At 34.5% G+C, this 20600-nt stretch overlaps 1 protein-coding gene and 1 pseudogene across 1 annotated transcript in view; one reads left to right on the top strand and one right to left on the bottom strand.

The window, feature by feature from the left end:
- Window positions 1-3210: 3210 nt before the first annotated feature.
- LOC123621998 lies at window positions 3211-3306 on the bottom strand (annotated as a pseudogene).
- Window positions 3307-18171: 14865 nt separating this feature from the next.
- Window positions 18172-20600, top strand: part of RBBP8 (RB binding protein 8, endonuclease) — a 105433-nt gene continuing 103004 nt past the window's right edge. Inside the window, exon 1 of the mRNA XM_045527212.1 lies at window positions 18172-18361. The gene's annotated coding sequence lies outside the window, so the exon portion shown is untranslated. The remainder of the gene's footprint in view (window positions 18362-20600) is intronic.

Below are 20600 nucleotides of genomic sequence, written 5' to 3' on the forward strand. Positions count from 1 at the left end.
ATAAACTATAAAAAATAAAATCCATTGGTTTGAATTAGGTAATGGATTCTTAGATATGACATCAAAAGCATGAACGACAAAGGAAAACTAGATAAATTGGACATCATCAAAATCAAACTTTTGTGTTTCAAAGGACACTATTAAGAAAGTCAAAAGACAACCCACAGAATGGATGATTATATGCTTTGCAAATAATATATCTGATAAATGACTTATCTCTATAGGGGACATATCTCTAAATATCTAGAATATATAGAGAACTCTTATAACTCAATAATAAAAAGACAAATATCCCAATTAAAAATGGACAAAGGATCTGAATAGACAGACTCCAAAAAAGATATACAAATGGCCAATATATACATGCAAAGATACTACTCCACATCATTACTCATCAGGGAAATACAAATTAAAACCACAGTGAGAAACTAAGTTATACCCACTAAGATGGCTAAAATTTAAAAGTCAGATCATAACAAGTATTGGTGAAGATGTGGAGACATTAGAACCCTCATACATTGCTGGTGGGAATGTAAAATGGTGTAGCCACTTTGGAAAACAGTCTGGCAGCTCCTCAATCAAACATAGAGTTATCATATGACTTAGTAATTTTACTCCTAGGTATCTACTTGGGAGAAATGAAAATATATGTTAACACAAAAACTTGAACACAAATGTTTATAGCAGCATTACTCATCACAGTTAAAGGTGGAAACAACCCAATGTCCATCAGCAGACAAATGGATATACAAAATGTGGTATACCTATACAATAGAATATTGTACTAAGGCAATATAAAAGAATAAAATTCTGATACATACTACAACGTGGATGAACCCAGAAAACATTTTGCTAAGTGCAAAAAGCCAGACACAAAAGACAAAATATTATATTATATGATTTCATTTGTATCAAATGTCCAGAATAGGTAAATCTATAGAGGTGGAAAGTAGATCAATGATTGCCTAAGGCTTAGGGTAAAGAATTATGGTGACAGCTAAAAGGTACAACATTTCTTTCTGAGGTGATGAAAATGTTTTAAAAATGAGTGTGGTGGTGGTTGCATGTCTCAATATCCGTAAATATACTAAAATTCACTGAACTGTACATTTTAAATGAGTGAACTGTATTATATAAATTATTTCCTGTAAAGCTATTATTTTTTATAAATGAATTAAATGAAAATCCTAAACTGAAAACTATAAAGTAACCGAAATAAAAAAATTCAGCAGATGAGCCTAACAGTATATTGGAGATGAAAATTGAAAGAGTCAGTGAATGTGAAGACAGGTCAATAGAAATTATACAATGTGAAGAACAGAGAGAAAACTATATAAAGAGACAAAGTGGTTGAAAGTAAAAGAATGAAAGAATATACGTCATGAAAATAGGAAGTATAAGAAAACTGGTATGGCTATATTAATGTCAGACAAAGTATAACTCAAGATAAAGAATATTGCAAAAGATAAAGTGGGAAATTTCATAGTGATAAAAAGGAGAATTCATCAGGAACAGCAAACAATCCAAATATGTATGTATCTAATAAGACCTTCAAAATTCATTAAGCAAAAAGTGACAGAAATTAAGAAAGAAGGAGACAAATCTACAAACAATATTGCAGACTGTAATAATCCTCTCTCAGTAACTGAGTCTCATACTCTGTTGATCTATGAGTTCCTTGGGGACAGGGACCATGTCTCACACAACGTTGTATCCCCAGGCCTGGCATTGGAAATAATGATTACTATTATTTTTAATTATTTCTACTACTTTTTAAACATTTACTAAGTGCCAGGCTCTTGCTAAACACATTGCAAATATTATCCCATTTCATTCTTATAATAATCATAATATTCCTTTTTACAGATAAAAAATCTAAGCTCAGAACCCCAGTAACTTACACAAGATCTAACAATTAATATATGGTTGAACTGGGATTTTAACCCAGGACTTTCTTGTTTTGAAAACCAAACTCTTAACAACTATCCTATAATGCTGAGGGGGAAAGAATTGGATTGGTAGGGAGAGATATATAAAAGCTTACCACTGCCTTCCAAGCCAGAAGTAGTATCACGTTGCTACTTAGAAAATGTGACCTCCGGCCATGTTTCCAGCTAATTACAACTTCTCTGACATTAAAGACACTGATCACCACATTCTCACACATGGGAAATCTCTAAAATGTGTCACAGAAAAAAATAAGTTGTAGTGACACAAGTATAAAAAGAAAGAAAGAAATACGAAATACTAAGTTTTGTAAAGGTGGCTGAGTTTACTTTTCCTTGGTGAGTCTAGTTATTATTGCTGGCACATAAAGTGAAGCTATTTGCAAACTCATATCTTAATTTGGCACAAGGTAGCAATTTAAAGGAAAAACTACAGGTCGGGGGAAAAAAATCACTGCTTACAGCAGCACACAAAACCAAAGTGATGCAATTTTCACTGCATGTCTCCTCAAGTTGGAGAATTCATTAGCACCTGAGTAATTTCAGACAAAACAAGTTGCAATATTTAACCAAGTTTACCTTGCTTTGTAGTTCTATGACTTCTTATTAGAAGTTTAAGTATACCAATTACTTCAACATTAAATACAGATATAAAATAACCATTTCAATTTCTTTTTCTTTTACGTATTGATCAATCATAAAATTTTCTAAGTAATAAATTCTCAAGAGTATATCCTACTTTTGAAATTAGTGCTAAAACATTAAAGTTGGCACAAAATATCATAGTGCTCTTTTGAATTCTAAATAAATTTTAATTTACACTAGTTTTTTTAATAGTAGATAAAATACTTAAGTGGAGTAATCATTTCACTGGTAAGTGTTTCTAGTCAACAAGGATGGACACCATCAGCCTCATTGTACTAAATAACCTGATCCTTGGCCAAAACCGAGTGTTCTGAAGTGGATACATCACCTAACCTCTATCAATCTGATTCTCCATCCTGGAGATTTAGAATTGGGACCTAATCCTAATCAGCTAAGGCTATTTGGTTAAACTAAGTTGCTGCTAGGAGGATTTCCATTCTCATCTCCCATAAACACTGTGAAACGAAAGTAACAAAGGTAAAAATTATATTAACAAAAAATACCAGCACTATAGGCCGAATTGTGTCCCTGCCCCCAAAATTCTTACGTTGAAGTTCTAATCCTCAGTACCTCAGAATGTAACTGAATTTGAAGATAGAGTCTTTTTTTTTTTTTTTCACATCAGACAGGTAATGTGCCAACCAGGTTTGAGGGAGGCATATCTCACACAATAGCATAAAAACCCAATTATCACACTTATGAACCACAAAACAATCTAGGGTCTGTAAAGAAGTAATTACATTAAACTGAAACCATTAGGATAGGTGTCCTTATTGGACAATCCAATATGACTGGTGTCCTTATTAAGATGAGGAAATTTGGACACAAATTCAGATACAGACGCGTACAGAGAGAATACGATGTGAAGACACAGGGAGAAGATAGCCATCTACAAACCCAAAAGAGAAGCCTGGAACAGATCCTTCCTTCATGATCCTCAGAAAAAGACAACCTTGCTGATACCTTGATCTTGGACTTTTAGCCTCCAGAACTTTGAGACAATAAAATTCTATTGTTTAAGCCATCCAGTCTGTGGTACTTCGTTATGGCAGCCCTAGCAAACTAACACAACAACAAAGAGACACATCCTTGTTTGAGTTGCTCAGGATAGAATATAAGACCCTGAGAGCATAGGTATTGGAAGCCACAGAATCAAAGAAGATAGTAAAACTCCTCTGCGTGGCACCAGAAAAAAACTGTTTCCCTCATGAGGAGAAGAAAAAGAAGTCAGTAAGAAAGTTTGAAATAGGACTTTTTTAATGAAGGTCCAAAAGAAATTTCTCAGGAGTATCTGAAAGTATCCCCAGTAGTCAGTCCTGATTATATTGCTATGATATAAACCTCCAAATCTTCAACAAAGTTTACTACATATGGAAACATGAATCCAGAGCCAGAGGTGACCATGAGAACATCAGCCTGGCATTCCCCCATCCCCTTATATCACTGCCCCCTCATTCAGAAATCTGTAGAGATCTTGCAGAAGCCACCAGAATCCTGCTAGACACAGTTCATGCCAATATTATATAAATCTCAAAGTACTGGGATATTTTAGCTGTCACTTGCATCTGTAAAGAAAGATTAAGTAGACTTGCAGATAGATGCAGCAATGAAAGACTAGGTGCCCCAGAGAGAAAGAATGAGAGTAAGGAGGCTTTCCATTTCCTGGTTCTATTTCCTCATTTGGCCAGACTGATTCCTTGCTTTAGACATACCTACATCCCTATATTCCTCTTAGGATACTTTTATAGTTTCAAAATAAATCCCTGACTTTTTGGTTTAAAGTAGTTCAAATTAGTTTCCTTTATGACTAAAGGAATTTTAACTAAGACTTATATAATATACATATGAAGGGACATAATAAACAGCAAAACCAGGTAAACAGTTACTGAAGTTTTAATCACACTGGCCACTATTCCAAGCAGGTCATTTGATAGTACAACAATACAGTGAGTAACAGTACTGTCTCATTTTCCAAACTAGTGCCCCACAGAACACTTCACACAACATTAGGTAGCGGTTAATAACGTGCTATAAAAAAGAGTGTTCTGAGGTCAAATACATTTGGGAAATATGAGCACAGAAAAAAATGGCTTCTGACCAACTAGCCTGAGCAAGAGCAAGACCTCGTCTCTACTAAAAAAAAAAAAAAAAAAAAAATAGAAAGAAATTAGCTGGACAACTAAAAATATATAGAAAAAATTAGCCGGCATGGTGGCACATGCCTGTAGTCCCAGCTACTCAGGAGGCTGAGGCATTGCTTGAGCCCAGGAGTTTGAGGTTGCTGTGAGTTAGGCTGATGCCATGGCACTCAGCCTGGGCAACAGAGTGAGACTCTGTCTCAAAAAAAACCAATGGCTTTTGAGCAGTGAGGGAGACTTTTGTTTTTGAGGGGAGGTGACTACAAAACCCTTTCTTCCCACTGAGTGGCAGAAAAGAGAAGTTATATTATTGAAGGGAACTTATATTATTGAAGGGAACTTAAAACAGCTGGGAATGGTGGCTCCTGCCTGTAATCCCAGCTACTCAGGAGGCTAAGGTAGAAAGATCACTTGAATCCAGGAGTTCCAGCCTGGGTAGCAGAGCGAGACCCTGTCTCTAAGACCCTGTCTCTATTTAAAAACAAACATAAAAGGAAATTACCTCCTTAACAATAGCAAGTTTATACTTGTTACAAAAGTAGCTAAAATAATAGATAATAATATCAATTTGAGGACAATATCTAGTTCATCTCTAAGGCAGTATAATGTAATGATTAAACACATGAGTTTTAGAACTAGGCTGCCAATCTCTCTGTAACTATTTCCTGGTCTCTAAATAATACATATCTTATAACACTTTGTGAGAATTAAATGGGCTACTATCCAAAATTGCTTAGAAGTGGCAAACATCTGAAAATGCTAGTTGTTATTATGAAGTAGCTAGCCTACAACCTCTAATTTTATCAACTTCTGAGAGAGACTGAGAGCTTTCTAGATTTCACAGATCAAATTAAAGAATGTGACCAATCCAGAATGAACCAACTTGGGACACAGAAGAGGACTGGCCACTGATACCCGAGAAGGCCAAAAAGTCAAGGACTCTGATCAGAACCAGGACAAGCGGTTTTGTAATACCTTATCGAAGAATTTGGTAGTTAACCCAGAGCCACAATTTAGTTATAGCTTTACAGTATTTCTATTTTTTTATGTACAATTATTTTTTATCAGGTTCTGCCTCATATTAAGGAGGTAGACATACTGTACCTGGGGGCTCCCACTTACATTTGTATGGCTCTCATATCTCCAAGATCATGTCAACAGGGCCTAAATAATTTCTCTAATTTAATGTTAACTTACTTAAATCATGTATGTATGATCCTTTCCATACCTAAAGTAATTACTTGTTCCTTGGTCTTATGCATTGTTTGAACATTATCATGTAATTTCTTAAACTGATAATTAATGCTTACCAAAATTATCTCAAACAGACCTTTATCCTTGAAGGTATTGTAAACTTGTATTAACAAAAAAATCCTCTCAAATCTCAAAACCTTATGTAATTATATACAGAAAAATAGCCAACTGAGCTTTTGTCATTTTATATAACCAAAGTAAAACTCAAAATAATTGGTAGAATATTTTGGATATTTCAAAAATATGAAACAAAATTATTATGATCAGAAATTCTCCTTCAAAATATGATTATTTTGTAAAAATTAGGCTGAGTTTATCTAAAACCATAAAAGTTATAGTTATTAAGTTACATTTGCTTACAATTTTCCTTAAGAATAAAGATTTTGTTATCTCTCCCCAAAATTATTTAACCATATTACTAAGATATATAACAGTGTCCATCAATTATTCCAATTTTATGAAAATTATTTAAAACATTTTCAAATGTGAATGCACAACACCATGTTCTATAATACGTTCAAGTTTCTTGAGAACTCTTCATATTTTACATTTTTAGCTAGCTACAACCTTATAAAACAAACATTTCAACTCCCTCATTTTTAACAAACTGGAAATCCCAGTAATGATATCCAAAATGACAGAATAGAACCATAATACAGACCCTCAAGGCACTAAGTTCTTGAGATGTTTCTTCTGCATTGTTTGGTTTGGTTTTTACCTACGTTTGGGCTTTTTTTCATGAGAGAAACTGCTTATATAAATCAGAGAACAAACATATGTTTTTACTTCTCTTGGGTAAATACCTAGGAGAGAATGGCTGGGTTATATGGTCAAACATTTTTAAGAAACTGCTAAACTGATTTCTAGCATGGGTGTACCATTTCATATTCTCACCAACAGTGTCTGAGAATTCCAGTTGCTCCACATCCTCACTAATATTTGGTACAGTCAAGCTTTTTAATTGTATATATTCTAATGGACATGTAATGGTATCTCATTGTGGTTTTGATTTGTATTTCCCTAATGACTAATGATCTCAAGCATCTTTGCATGTGCTTACTTGAAATCCACGTGACTTCTTTGCTGATACATCTTTTCAAATACTTCGCCTATTTTTAATTGGGTTGTTTTTTTTCTTTTTATTAAGTTTTAAGGGTTCTTTATATATGCTTTATACAAGTCCTTTATATGATGTATGATTTGCAAATATTTTCTCAGTCTGTGGCTTATTTTTTTATTTTTTAACTTTTTTTTGAGACAGGGTCTTGCTCTGTGGCCCAGACTAGAGTACAGTGGCATCATCATAGCTCACTACAACTTCAAACTCCTGGGCTCAAGTGATCCTCCTACCTTATCCTCCCAAGTAGCTGGGACTTATAGGCATGCACCACCATGCTCTGCTATTTTTCCATCTTTTGTAGAGATGGGGTGGGGGGAGGAGGATGAAGAGTGGTGTCTTGCCATGTCACTCAGGTTGTTCTCAAATGCCTGGCCTCAAGGAATCCTCCCACCTCGGCCTCCCAAAGTACTAGAATTATAGGTGTGAGCCAGACCAACAATGTCTTTTGAAGATCAAAAGTTCTTAACTTTGATAAAGCAAAATCTGTGAATTCTCAATAGCTGATCATGTGTATCTCTTCCCTAGTCTGTGTTCAGTGCTGTCACATTAGTAGCTTAAAATCAGCCATGGTGTATTTATACCACAAAAATATTTCCAGAAAGCTGGTTATTAAACATTTATCAGCACACCACTGAATATAAATTCTCCAACTTATTAATCTAGTTGTTCTGACTATTCTAAGTCCTTGGTATTTCAATATAAATTTTAGAATCAGCCTGCCAATTTATACAAAAGTGCTGGGAGGTTTATTGAGACTGCATTAAGTCTATATAGATCAATTTGGAGAGAAATGACATCGTAAGAATACTGAGCCAAGCTCATACCTATAATCCCAGCACTTTGGTAGGCCAAGGCAGGAGGATTGCTTGAGGCCAGGAGTTTGAGACGAGCCTGGGCAACATATTGAGACCCTATATCTACAAAAAGAAGAAGAAGAAAAAATTATCAGGCCATGGTGGTGCATGCCCACGGTAGTGTAGTTCCAGCTACTCAGGAGGCTAAGACAGGAAGGTCGCTTGAGCCTAGGAGTATGAGGCTGCGGTGAGCTATGATGTCTCAAAAAAACAAAAAAAAAGAATATTGAGTCTTCCAATCCATGAACCCTGTATGTCTAATTGATTATTCTTTAATTTCCATCAGCAATATTTTGTAGTTTTTAGTTATAATTTTCACGTTTTGTGAGATTTGTACCAAAATATTTATTTTTGAAATGACTTGATATATTATTATGATACTATTATAAATAGTATTGCTTTCCAAATTTTAATTTTAGATTATTCATTGCTATTATTTGTTAATTATGGTTTCTGTATATTGATCTTGTATATTATAAACTTGCTAACCCCAATTATTAGTTCTAGAATTTTTTTGTAGATTCCATGGGATTTTCTACATAGACACTCATGTGGTCTGCAAATAAAGATAGTTTTAATTCTTCCTTTCCGATCTGTATAGACTTTATTATTTTTTCTTTCCTTATTGCACTGGTTGGAATCTCTATTATAATACTAAATACAAGTGGTTGTAATGGGTATCCTTGCCTTGCTTCTGAACTTAGGGGAAAAATCTTTCAATCTTTCACCATTATCTGTGATGTTAGTTGTAGGTTTTTCATAAATGCCATTTATTATAATGAGGAAGATCTCTTCCAATCCTGGTTTACAAATACTTTTTATCAGGAATGGATGCTGAATTTTGTCACCAAACTTTTTGCATCTATTGAAATAATATAGTTTTTGCTTTTATAGTTTGTCAAATATAATAAATTACACTAATTGATGTTTTTAAATGTTAAACAAACCTCACATTCCTAGAATAAAACCCCATTTCATTACGAAGTAATATCCCTCTTATATGTTGTTGGCTTCAATTTGCTAAAATTTTGTTTAGAATTTTGCATCTATTTCATAAAGAATATAAATCTATTATCTTATTTCCTTATAATGTCTTTGGTTTTGATATCACAGTAACGCTGATACCAAAAATCAGTTGGGAAGTACCTCCTCCTTTTGATTTTCTAGAAAAGTCTGATTGAAATTGGTGTTACTTCCTCCTAGTTTGTAAGAATTCACCAGTAAAACCTTTCATCAGTGAAACTCTTGACCTGTAGTTCTTTGTGGTTAGGTTTTTAACTACAATTTAAAATGTTTTAATAAATAACGGGTTATCTCTTCTTGAGTGAGCTTTGACAGTTTACATCTTTCAAGTATTGTCCATTTCATCTAAGAGGTTGACTGTATAGGCATAAAGTTGTTCATAATATTCCCTTCTTATACTTTTAATATCTATTGCATCTGTAGTGATATTATTTCTCTTATTCCTAATATTGATCATTTGTGTTTTCTCCCCCTATCCTCCCACCAAATCTTTTTTCTTCTTTTTTTCCTGATCAGTGTGGCTAAAGGTTTATCAATTTTATTGACTTGGTCAAAGAAGCAGCTTTTGGTTGCACTGATTTTCTCTATCATTATTCTGTCTTTAATTTCAATGATTTTTATTATTTTCTTTCTCTTCTTTTTCTAGTTTCTTAAGGTGGAAGTTGAGGTTATTGACCTGGGATCTTTCTTTTTCACATTTAGTGTCTATATTTAATTTAAAACACATTTAATATTATAAATTTAATTCTAAGTACTGTTTTAGCAACATCTCATAATTTTAATATATTGCATTTTCATTATCATTTAACTCAAAATACTTTCCTGTTTCATTTCATCATTGACCCATGAGTTATTTAGGAGTGTGTTATTTAGTTTACAAATATTTGGGGATTTCCCATGTATTGTTCTGTTTTTGATTTCTAATTTAATTCCATTGTGGTCAGGAAATGTATTTTGTATGACTTGAATATGTTTAAATTTTAGACTTGTTTTATGACCCAGAATATAGTCTAACTTGGTAAATGTTCCATGTACACTTAAAAATAATGTGTATTCTCTTGTTTTAAAGTGGAGTGATCTATGAATGTCAATTACATCTAGTAGGTTGATGGTGTTAAGCCTATACTCAATGATCTTCTGTTTACTTATTCTATCAATTATTGAGAGATGTGTGTTGGAATCTCCAGATATAATTATGGGATATAGTTATGGATTTGTCCTGTTCTCCTTTTAGTTCTATCAGCTTCTGCTTCACATATATTTTATTTATATTATTGGATATATAAATGTGTAGGATTATTAGGTCCCTTGATGAAGTGATCTTTCTAAAATGAACCTTCTTGTCCTCAGTATCATACTCTGATCTAAAGCCTAGATCAGAGTCTGATGTTAATATAGCCACTCAAGATACCTTTCGATTAGTGTTAGCATGGTATGTCTTTTTTGATCCTTTTACTTTCAACCTATTTGGTTTTTTACACCTAAAATATGTTTGTTAGGGGCAGCACATAGTTGGGTCTTGCATTTTTATCCAATCTGACAATCTCTGTGAGGCTGCTAAACTCTACCTCAGTTATTCCTCTCTTGGCTATGGCCTGGAAATTCTCTCCAGGCAGTAAGCTGGAGTAATTGTAGGCTCACCTTGTTTGTGTACCCTCTCTGAGAGACAACTGTTCTTTATTGACCAATGTACAATGACTTGAAAACTATTGTTTTATATATTCTGTCCTTGTTTCAAATGTAGGGTAAATCTGATTCTTTTAACTCTATCTTGGCTAGAAACAGAAGTCTTAATGCTTTACTCTTAATGTTATCTGCATCTTTCTTCAAAGGACTATTCTTGGATTACTAGAGCTACCTCATGCAGAGGTGCTGAGAGCCAAAAGTGCCTGGAAGTTTTCGTCCTTCTGGGGTAGCCAGCAACCAGCGACTTTTGGAAGAATATGGAAGCCCAATTCCTTTGCCTGCAAGTAGTATAAACTCTTTCATTGTATTTATGCTCTGAAGCTCCCTAGGACAGGCTGATGCTGAAATCATTCCCTTCCTTTTCTTTTCCTTTTTTTTTTTTTTTTGGTCCTGTCTCCCTGACTGCCTTATTGATTTCATATGGAAGCGCATTTCTAATAAATAAATCACTTGCACCTGAATTCATGTCTCAACATCAGCTTTTGGTGAACACAACCTAAAATTAGCTTGCATTTTAAAATTTGTCTTCCTGTAAAATGTCTATTCTGGTCTATTTTGCTTTTGCTCCCAAATTTTCTGAATTGTTCACATGCCCCAAAGAACCGTAAAATAAAACTTTTGAGCCAAATAGATATTTAAAACATAACCAATCAAACTCCCCTCATTTAATAAATGAAACAACTGAGATTTAGGATGTTCAATAAATAACTAATACATGTTTATATTAACCTAAGAGTACTTGAGACAAAGTCAGAATCAAGTTTCTTGATTTGGGCTTATTCAGGTAAAACATGCTCTTAATTTCATAGTGATCAGGTTTTACTAGCTATTGGATAGTATGTTGCAAACCTTTACTTATGAAAATTGGCAGATATAAATGTTTGTGCATACTTTTCCTGTAGATGCAGGTTTGTACTTGTACCAGGTTCACTGCCTTCCTCATCATATGATCTGTGAATATTAACCCCATTTTCTTTTAACTTTACATCAATTAAAAAATATTTCCAAATCTCTTGAGAAGCTCAGCTTACATTGTAGAGAATAACTAAATGGATATTTTTTGGTTTGATTTATAAGGTAGAAATGTAATTCCAGTTCAATTTAGACTACATTTTCCTTGTCATTATAGCAAATTTAATATTGCTGTATGAAACTGTCAAAATGAAATCAGAAAAAGAACTGTTCTTGGGGATATACAGGTTAAAAGAAAGGAAAAACTTGCATTGAAAAAAATATTTTAAATTTACATCTAATATTTATTACAATCACTCTGAGTAAGTATGAAGAAAACAGAATTGGTGGTACAAAAGATATTGCATTTTTTTAGTAATTATTAATAAAAAAAATATTAACTATGCCAAACCATATTCTCTCCCCAGGAGATGACTCTTTCTAAAACCGAGCCTTAATGGATATATGTGTATATGGGAGAAAGGAATACATATCGGACAACCACATGTGGATATAAATGCCATTTCCAGGTGAGATGCAGGGAAGGAAATACAACAGAAGACTACTTGTATGTCCCAGACAAATTCCACCTATTAAGATTCATTTGAGAAATAAGCTACTCTTTTGGAATTCAAATACCCTCACAGATGATTAAATGTATGATCAATCACACAATTGCTTTAATGAAAATAACACCTAAATGAAATCAACCTCAATGGAAAGAGTTTGCCTGGGAAAAGAGCGAAGACCAAAAGCAGATCTTGGTCTCTAATTACCAACACAGAGAGAATCTATCCCTTTCCCATAAGCAGATCTTCAGCTTTAAGATAAAGATTAATACCCTAGGCTCAGGAATCAGAGTGCTTGAGTTCAGTTATTTTGCTTTCAGTAAATTACTGAATTTCTGTGTATCTCATTTTCCTCATCTGTAATGTAGGAAATATAGTAATAACTATGTCTCTACTAGGACCACTGTAGGAATTAAATGAGATGATATGTGAACAGTGCTTAGAAAAATGCCTGGCATTGATCAACAAATAATAGCTGTTATTATTACCCATTACTAGATGCTATAGGCAAAGTACTTATATCCTATATGCCCTTAGAAACTTTCAAACAATATATGAGAGCTGAAAAATAACTGGGTAGAATATGAAATATAGGGGCATCTTATACATTTAATAAAATATTATACATAACACGTTTCATTGCATTTTCTACCCACAGCCCCTTTATCTGAGAATGTTCCAGTGTATAGCACCATAGTCTGAAGCCTACTCAGCCAGACAGATTGTGTATCATGGACTCCTGACCCAAGGACATCCACTGAATTAGGTGACGAAAAATCAATCGTATTCATATCCCCTCTCTCTCCTCTCCCCTCTCTCCCTGTCTGTCCCTCTCTCTCTTCCTCCCCACTCCCTCTCTGAGTAAAAATTACAGAATCTTCTATAACTTACTGGTGAAGAATGACCCTGTATAGGATAGGTCTCAGAACTGGTGGCCATGTTGGACCTTAAGCAAAGAGAAGGCAAGATTCTTCTGGACTCCATGTTTTCATCTTTCTTAATTTACTCTTGTTTTGTTATAAATCTTCCAGTAGATTCTTAAGAAAAGATAAGGAGATAATAGTTTTAGAGCTCTAATGTGTCCAAAGCTACATTTATTCTATCCTCACACTTGGCTGCAAGATTGAATACAGAATTATTGGTTTATGCATAATATTCTCACAGAATTTTTAAGGCTAATCGATTGTTTTCTAGTTTTCAGTGTTGCTGCTAATAAATTCTATGCTATTCTGATACCTATACTGTTTATGTGACTAGTTTTTTGTGTTTTGTTTTTTCTCATCTCTCTGGAAGTTTTTAGATATTTATCCAGCCGTTCTAAAATTCCATGACAATGGGATGTTGATAGCCTCTCTTCATTCATTTGCTGGCATTTGGTGGACCCTGTAAATCAGAAACTTGGGTACTTTGTTTCTGGGGAAAAACTTTAGAACTATTTGATAATTTTCAATCTTCCATTTTCTCTATTCTTTCCTGGAAATTCTTTAGTCAAGTGATGGATTTCCTGGATTAATTCTCTGATTTTATATAATGTTTTATCTTCTTTTTCCCCTCTTATCTTTCTATCTTACTTCTAGGAAATTTCCTCAACTTTATCTTCCAGCTCCTCCTGTCTTTATTTCTGCTAACATATTTACTTTCCAATAACTTTTCTTTGTTCTCCAAAAGTGCCATTGCACTTTTAGATAGCCTTTCTGTTCTTGTTTTATGTAATCAGTAATTTCTTTTATTTCCTTGAAGATATTGATATAGTTGGATTTAAAATATTATTCTGTTCCCTGCATTGACTGTTGTCTATAAGTTCTTTTTATCTGTTGGTTTCTTTCCATGTTAGATTCTTATGTTAGGGTGATGTTAACTGGCAGACTTAACATGAGGGTAGGGTTTCTCAACCTTGGCACTATTGACATTTTGGACTAGATGATTATTTATTGGGCTAGAAAGACAAGCTGTACTGTGTATTGTAAGATGTTTAGCAGTATCCCTGGTCCCTGCCCACTAAATGCCAGTAGCACACCTCTACCTACTTCCCTAGTTGTTACAATCAAAAATTTCTCAAGACATTGTCAAATGTCCCCTAGGAAACAAAATCAGCCCTAGTTTATAACCAGCGCAGTAGGGTGATCAGCCTTGAGAGTTTATCAAAGAGAAATTCTCCAGTTTCCTACTTTGTGAGTAAAGAACACAAACCTGGTCGCTAGCATTTGGAAGCCAGGTAGACAAATAGACCTGAGTATCTCAACAATAAATACACAGACTTTGACTTAACCTCTGTGGTAGGCAGAATAATGGCCTCTCAAAGATGTCCACACATCCTAATCCCAGGAACCTGTGATAATGTTATATTACATGGCAAAAGAGAATTTAGGTAGCAGATGGAATTAAAATTGTTAATCAGCTGACTTTAAAATAGGAAGCTTATATTGGATTATCTAGTGGGACTTAAATGTGGAAGAGAGGGACAGAAGAGTCAGGGTCAGAATGATGAGATGTGTGAAAGACTTAATCAGCCATTGTTGGCCTTGAAGATGGAAGGGAGCCATGGGCCAAGAAATCCTGGCACCTGCTAGAAGCTAGAAAAGGTAAGAGAACAGATTTTTCTGCCCTAGAGCCTCCATAAAGGAACACAAGTCTGCTGACACCCTGTATTCTACTAAGTCAGTCACCACTCATCTTCCTTCCTTCTTCCAAAAATACATAGACATCTCTTCTCTGCTACCTCTCTCATTCTTTTTGATCTTTAAGAGTTCAGACTGTTTTGGTTCTTTACTTTCATTTCAGGAGGATTTCAAGAAATCAAAGAAATAAACACCTATATTCAAATATCATGGTTTAAAATTTTTTTTATCCATTTATTTATTTTTTTGAGATGGGGTCTTGGTATGTTGCTCAGGCTGGTCTTGAACTCCTGGGCTCAACTGATCCTCCTGCCTCAGCCTCTCGATTAGCTGGGATTATAGGCAACTATCATGTTTAACTCATTTTATTTTTAGTTGACTTTTTTATTAAGCCCTTATGGTGTACCAGATCTTCAGACAACCCTTTACATAAATTATATTATTTGAATGTTATAATAACTCTAGGGGGTAGGTAATATTATTTTTATCCCCATTTTATAAATAAAACATACTTCATACAGGTGACAAGGCTAGTGTGGAACAGAACTGGAAGAGAACCCAAGCTTTCTGATTTCAAAGCCCATTTTAGTAGCCAATTATGCAACCTTGTTAAATTTTACAAGTTTACTCTAAATCAGGGGTCAGCAAACTATGGCCCACTAGCCAAATCTGGCCTGCCACCTGTTTTGTAAAGTTTTATTGGAACAGTCACACCCATTGTGTAAAAAGAAACACACACACAAACTCAAAGTGCTTTTTCTATTCTCTCAACAACAATCAGCACAGAACACTTCTGTGACCAAATGTGTGAGGATTTCTCCCCACCAACAAGCAAGAAATCAATTCTGCAGCAGACACCTGCTGGGTATCCTCCAATTCAATTCTGACCCTATTTACCTGGAGGTAGTATTATCAGATCCCATAGGTTGAGGGCTCAGTCCCACAAGCCTGCCCCCACTTCCAATGCCAAAGGCAAGCCCCAGGTTGTTTGGCCTGTGCTTCTCACTGATATAAACTAGGGTATATAAATTGATATAAATTCACATAACTCCCTCCTTACGTTCAATTAATTTGCTAGAGCAACTCACAGAACTCAGGAAAACATTTACATTTACCAGTTTATTATAAAGGTTATTAAATAGGATACAGATGAAGAGATGCACAGAGCAAGGCATATGAGAAGGGTGTGGAACTTCCATGCCCTCCCGGGCATGCCACCCTCTAGGAACCTCCATGTATTCAGCTATCTGAAGTTCTCAGAAACCTCCTTTTTGGATTTTTACAGGGCTTCATTACATACGTGTGATTGACTAAACCACTGGCCATTGGTGATCAACTTTAACCTTCAGCCCCTCTCCCCTACCCAAAGGCTGGGGAGTGGGGCTGAAAGTCCCAACCCTCTAATCATGCCTTTGTCCTTCTGGTGACCTGCCCCCATCCTGAAGCTACTGTAGGGGCTGCCAGCTACCAATCAACTCATTAGCATTCAAAAAGACATCACTGTGGAGATTCTAAAGATTTTAGAAGTTGTGTGCCAGGAAAGGGGTCATGGACCAAATATTAATATATATTTCACAATTATCACACAGATTCACTGATTATTGTCTATGCTTTCGCGCTACAATGGTACAGCTGAATAGTTGAGACAAAGACAATCTGACCTACAAACTCTAAAATATTTAGTCTCTGATCCTTTATGGGAAAAATTTGCTGACCTCTGCTGTAGAAAATAACCTTATTACCAAGTTTTGAGTTCACAGTGTCCTCAGATACTTAACACTTTTATTACTCTATCAAATAAAGACATTATTTTTATCGTTCCTCCAATCTTTTGTTATCCTGCAGATAAAAATCTTTGGTTATGGTTAAAAAAGAAAAGTCTCTAAACCAATCTCCCTTGTAAATTCTTTCCTGTACTTATAGTCATACTTGCTCCCTTTTCTGTGTTCCCACTTCAATTATTATAATTACGGTATTTAATGGAGTTTGAGTCAAAGGATAGTTACTAGTTGTGATTCTCCTGGGATCCAGCAAGTATTGATTCTGAGTAGATATTTGCTAAATAAGCATTAATAAGTACTTTCTAAGTGTCACTCAATGTTCTAGACACTGGAGATACAAAAATGAAAATGGCAGTTTTGGGTTCATGTGTATTCATTCTATCTAATTAGGTATAGAAATAGAAAAGAACCTGAGTGTGAGGTCTAGGCCTATGGTCCCCATAGCAACTGCATCAGAATCAGGAGAAGTCTGGGCAACACTCCAGACCTATTGAATCAGAATCTCTGGAGGTGAAGCCCAGGAATCTGTGTTCTTAAACAACTCTTCACTTAAGCAGAAAAGTTTCAGAATCACTGCATCAGTAGATAGGAAAGACTGTTTCTAAATGTGCAAGTATTATGTGAGAGTAAGAACAAATCTCTCATGGTCTCCCTTAATACAAACCAATTTCTGTCAAAATATAACTTTGCGTTGCTCATTTCTTCTTTCCAAAAGCTTACTAAACATGCTTAATCAGGAACTTTGACATTGCTCCTATCTGGTACTAAATTTGTTTTTTTCACCATTGTGAACCCTGTACCTGGCACAGTTCCTCAAACATAGTAGATAACATTTGTTTTGAACTGTTGAATATTCAAAGTAAAACCTCTCTCAGTTTTCCCTAGTATGTGGAAGTAGGAGTTTTTCCAATTTTAGACTAGAATGGTATGAGGACCATTTGAGAACAAGGAAGATAACACACAGGCAAATGTTTGGTCAACTTACACCTTGTTTCTCTCCCTCTAGAAATGCTTCCTTCTAGCTCTCAGGGATACTACCCTTGTGAGTAATATTAATCTCTTCCCTCAAGGCTAAACTAGACCTAGCAAATCCAAGTAAACTAGTGGAAAAGGTCACACATTATGGGATTCTTCTTCATTGTAGATAATCTTTTTCTAGAGGCTTTAGTCAGCAGAGAGCCCTAGAATACATTTTAAGAAGGATTACCTACCTCTGAGATAATAGACCACTTGCTTATATGTATCTCCCATGAGAGGCTTATAACAATGAACTCTTGCTATGCATGACACAGATCTACCCCTCCCACTAGAACTCTGAATTTTTTTGCTGGAGGCTACAACATTCTGAGCAGTTTGTTGGGAGTTGATGGGAGGTGGGGATAACTCACCCAGTACAAGCTTAGCAGAACTGAGCCGCTGCAGCATGTTGGGCTACCCTTTGATACAGACTGGTCAGACAGGTTTTAGATCTAAGGAAGAACCGGTCTGACTGGCTTGTTATGCCAACATATTCTGGTTTGATTCCATGTTCCACAGACGGTAGAAACCTGCCCAGCCAGTTAAATGAAAGGCATATTAGGTTATCCATTGCACACAGTATATTGCTTAGATGCAGCAGAACTCTTCCACATAGCAGTAGTGTCTAGCAAACTCTAGTGTGGTCCAGAGAGGTGGCGTCCACTAATTTAATTTTAAACTCATAGCTTCAGGGAAAGTGAGCAGTGAAACATGTTCTGCTTTTCACCAAGAGCAGAGGTTTTCTAAATAAATTGAAGGGTAAGTTAATATATTTTTTATATTTCTCAATTTTCTATGCATTTTTGGAATGTTAAATTAAGAAATGATATTTAAGAAAATATCTATTTTTAACATGGTAATACCTGCATTATACCTTTTCTGTAAATCTGGTTAGATATTATTTTATAACACTTACATATATGTTCATTGATTCATTTAGATAAAGGGTATTTGCTTATACAATATACTTTTGCTAGACTTCTTTGTAACTTGGGCATGGCTACAGCCATTTAAAAAGCTGGGTTGAATAATTTGCTAAATAGATTTCATATATTAGTGATTCATCTTAAGCCATCTACTTCTTTGATAATATACTATTATGTTTTTACAAGCTGTTACTATATGGTAACAACTGTATATGGTAAATCTAATTGTGGATACATAATTGCCTTTATAAGGCCAAAGAAAAAAGTATTGGCCTGCTGGGTGATCCTAAGTACAGTGGAGGAACAATTCACAGCAAGAATTGAGGAGTGTGAAAAACAAAGATTGTGGAATCTGGTAACTGATTAACTATTGGAGCTCAAAAGCACTTGCTGAGCTGAATAGAAAGGAATGAAGACAGGTTTTGTCATGCCTATTAGGTCTGAAAAGCTTTTTAGGTTAAAGAATACTTGGGTCTTCCTTTCATTTATATTTTTAAAACCTTTCTTTTACCTCTCTCTTTCAATAATCCAATTAATTTATTTTTGTAGTTTATGTCATTTAAAATGAAAAGTTACCAAACCCTTTAGATTTATTTTGCCACACCAAACTACCCCCTTAGTTATTAATATTAGATTAAAATGAATGCACACATCTTCCGGGGGCATTTAATTTAACACAGCAGCTGACATATGAATTCATCGGGATTAAAAATTTTTTTTAATAGATTTATAATGAACTTTTCTGTCAAGAGCCATTTGTAGGTCATCTTAACAGGACTTTGTCTTGAGCTGAGCAAGACTGAGGCATGTATCCTTTTCATTGGCCCTAGTGTCCTCACTTTGTTATGTTAAAATTCAAAGGCTATAATATTATTTTCTAACTCAAAAGGCTATAATGTTACTTTCTTCAGGATGTTAATAAAGAATAAATTTTAAAAGTATAACTAAATCTTCAGATTAGATTTCATTTTTTGCAGGGAATACTTTTGGATGCTTCTTAGTCCTGCTTCTAGGCAGTTGTGCATAAAACTTCTGGTAATTCAGCTAAACTTCTGAAAAGCTATGTAACGTAGCTGCAAAAGGAATGTGCTGATTCAGCAAACCAAAATTAATTTTATTCAGCACAAATTGTATTTTGACAAATTTTTCCTAATATAGACCAAAACTTTGAATTGGTTGAATTTTTCTCTTCTCAATATAGTTTTCAGGTAAGATATAGATATGTATCAATAGAGCACATTGTTAGTATGGTGAATATATTATATATAGTCATTTAAAAACTGTAAACTATACTGTATTTAAAATACAGGGCTTACTGTTCAAAGATAAACTTAATTTAGGATTATAATTTATTTATTAAGCATTTTTTATGTTTATAGTTCTGAATAAAGCTATTTAGGAACTTGATGTACATTTCATATAAATCCATGGGTAAAATTTCAAGCTTAACTCTACATTTTGGAAGAGGATTCTACGGTTTTCATTTAATGGGATTTTCATTTTCAAATATACGTAAGTCCTATTAAATGTGACTCTTATGTATTTTCCATAAATAGATTTGTTAAAATGTTGATACATTGTGATATTTTGATTAAAATTAAGGATATATGTATTTACCAACCAAATTAAGAGCCTGTTAGTGTGTATATATTTTATACAGACCAACATCATTTCAGTGCTCAGTCAGGTGTTCTACTATTCATGTAAAATCTTTTACTCTTTAACAAGGATGCATTCCTTTGTCTTTATTCCTATCCACACATCACACAACTTTTTTTGGCAACAATGCTAACTTATCTTAACTACTGCAACCTCTTTCCTTCCTGAATATCTTCAGGTGTTTCCTACTAAAAGTACTTAGAATTTTGACATTTTTGATCAGGAAGGACTCTTAAAGGATAATTAATGAATCCAACTCTTCATTTTTGAGTTCTAGAATGAAAAGCCCAAAAATAAAAATATAGGTAAATCACTACTGTATAGTACTACCGCTTTTCTGAATACTACATGAAATCTAACCTATGTTTTCTAAAGTGTTTGTAAAAAGGTAAAATTGTGTTGTGTAGTTATGT

This window comes from Lemur catta, chromosome 16 (genome assembly GCF_020740605.2).
Source record: "Lemur catta isolate mLemCat1 chromosome 16, mLemCat1.pri, whole genome shotgun sequence".
In the NCBI taxonomy this organism is placed as follows: Eukaryota; Metazoa; Chordata; class Mammalia; order Primates; family Lemuridae; genus Lemur; species Lemur catta.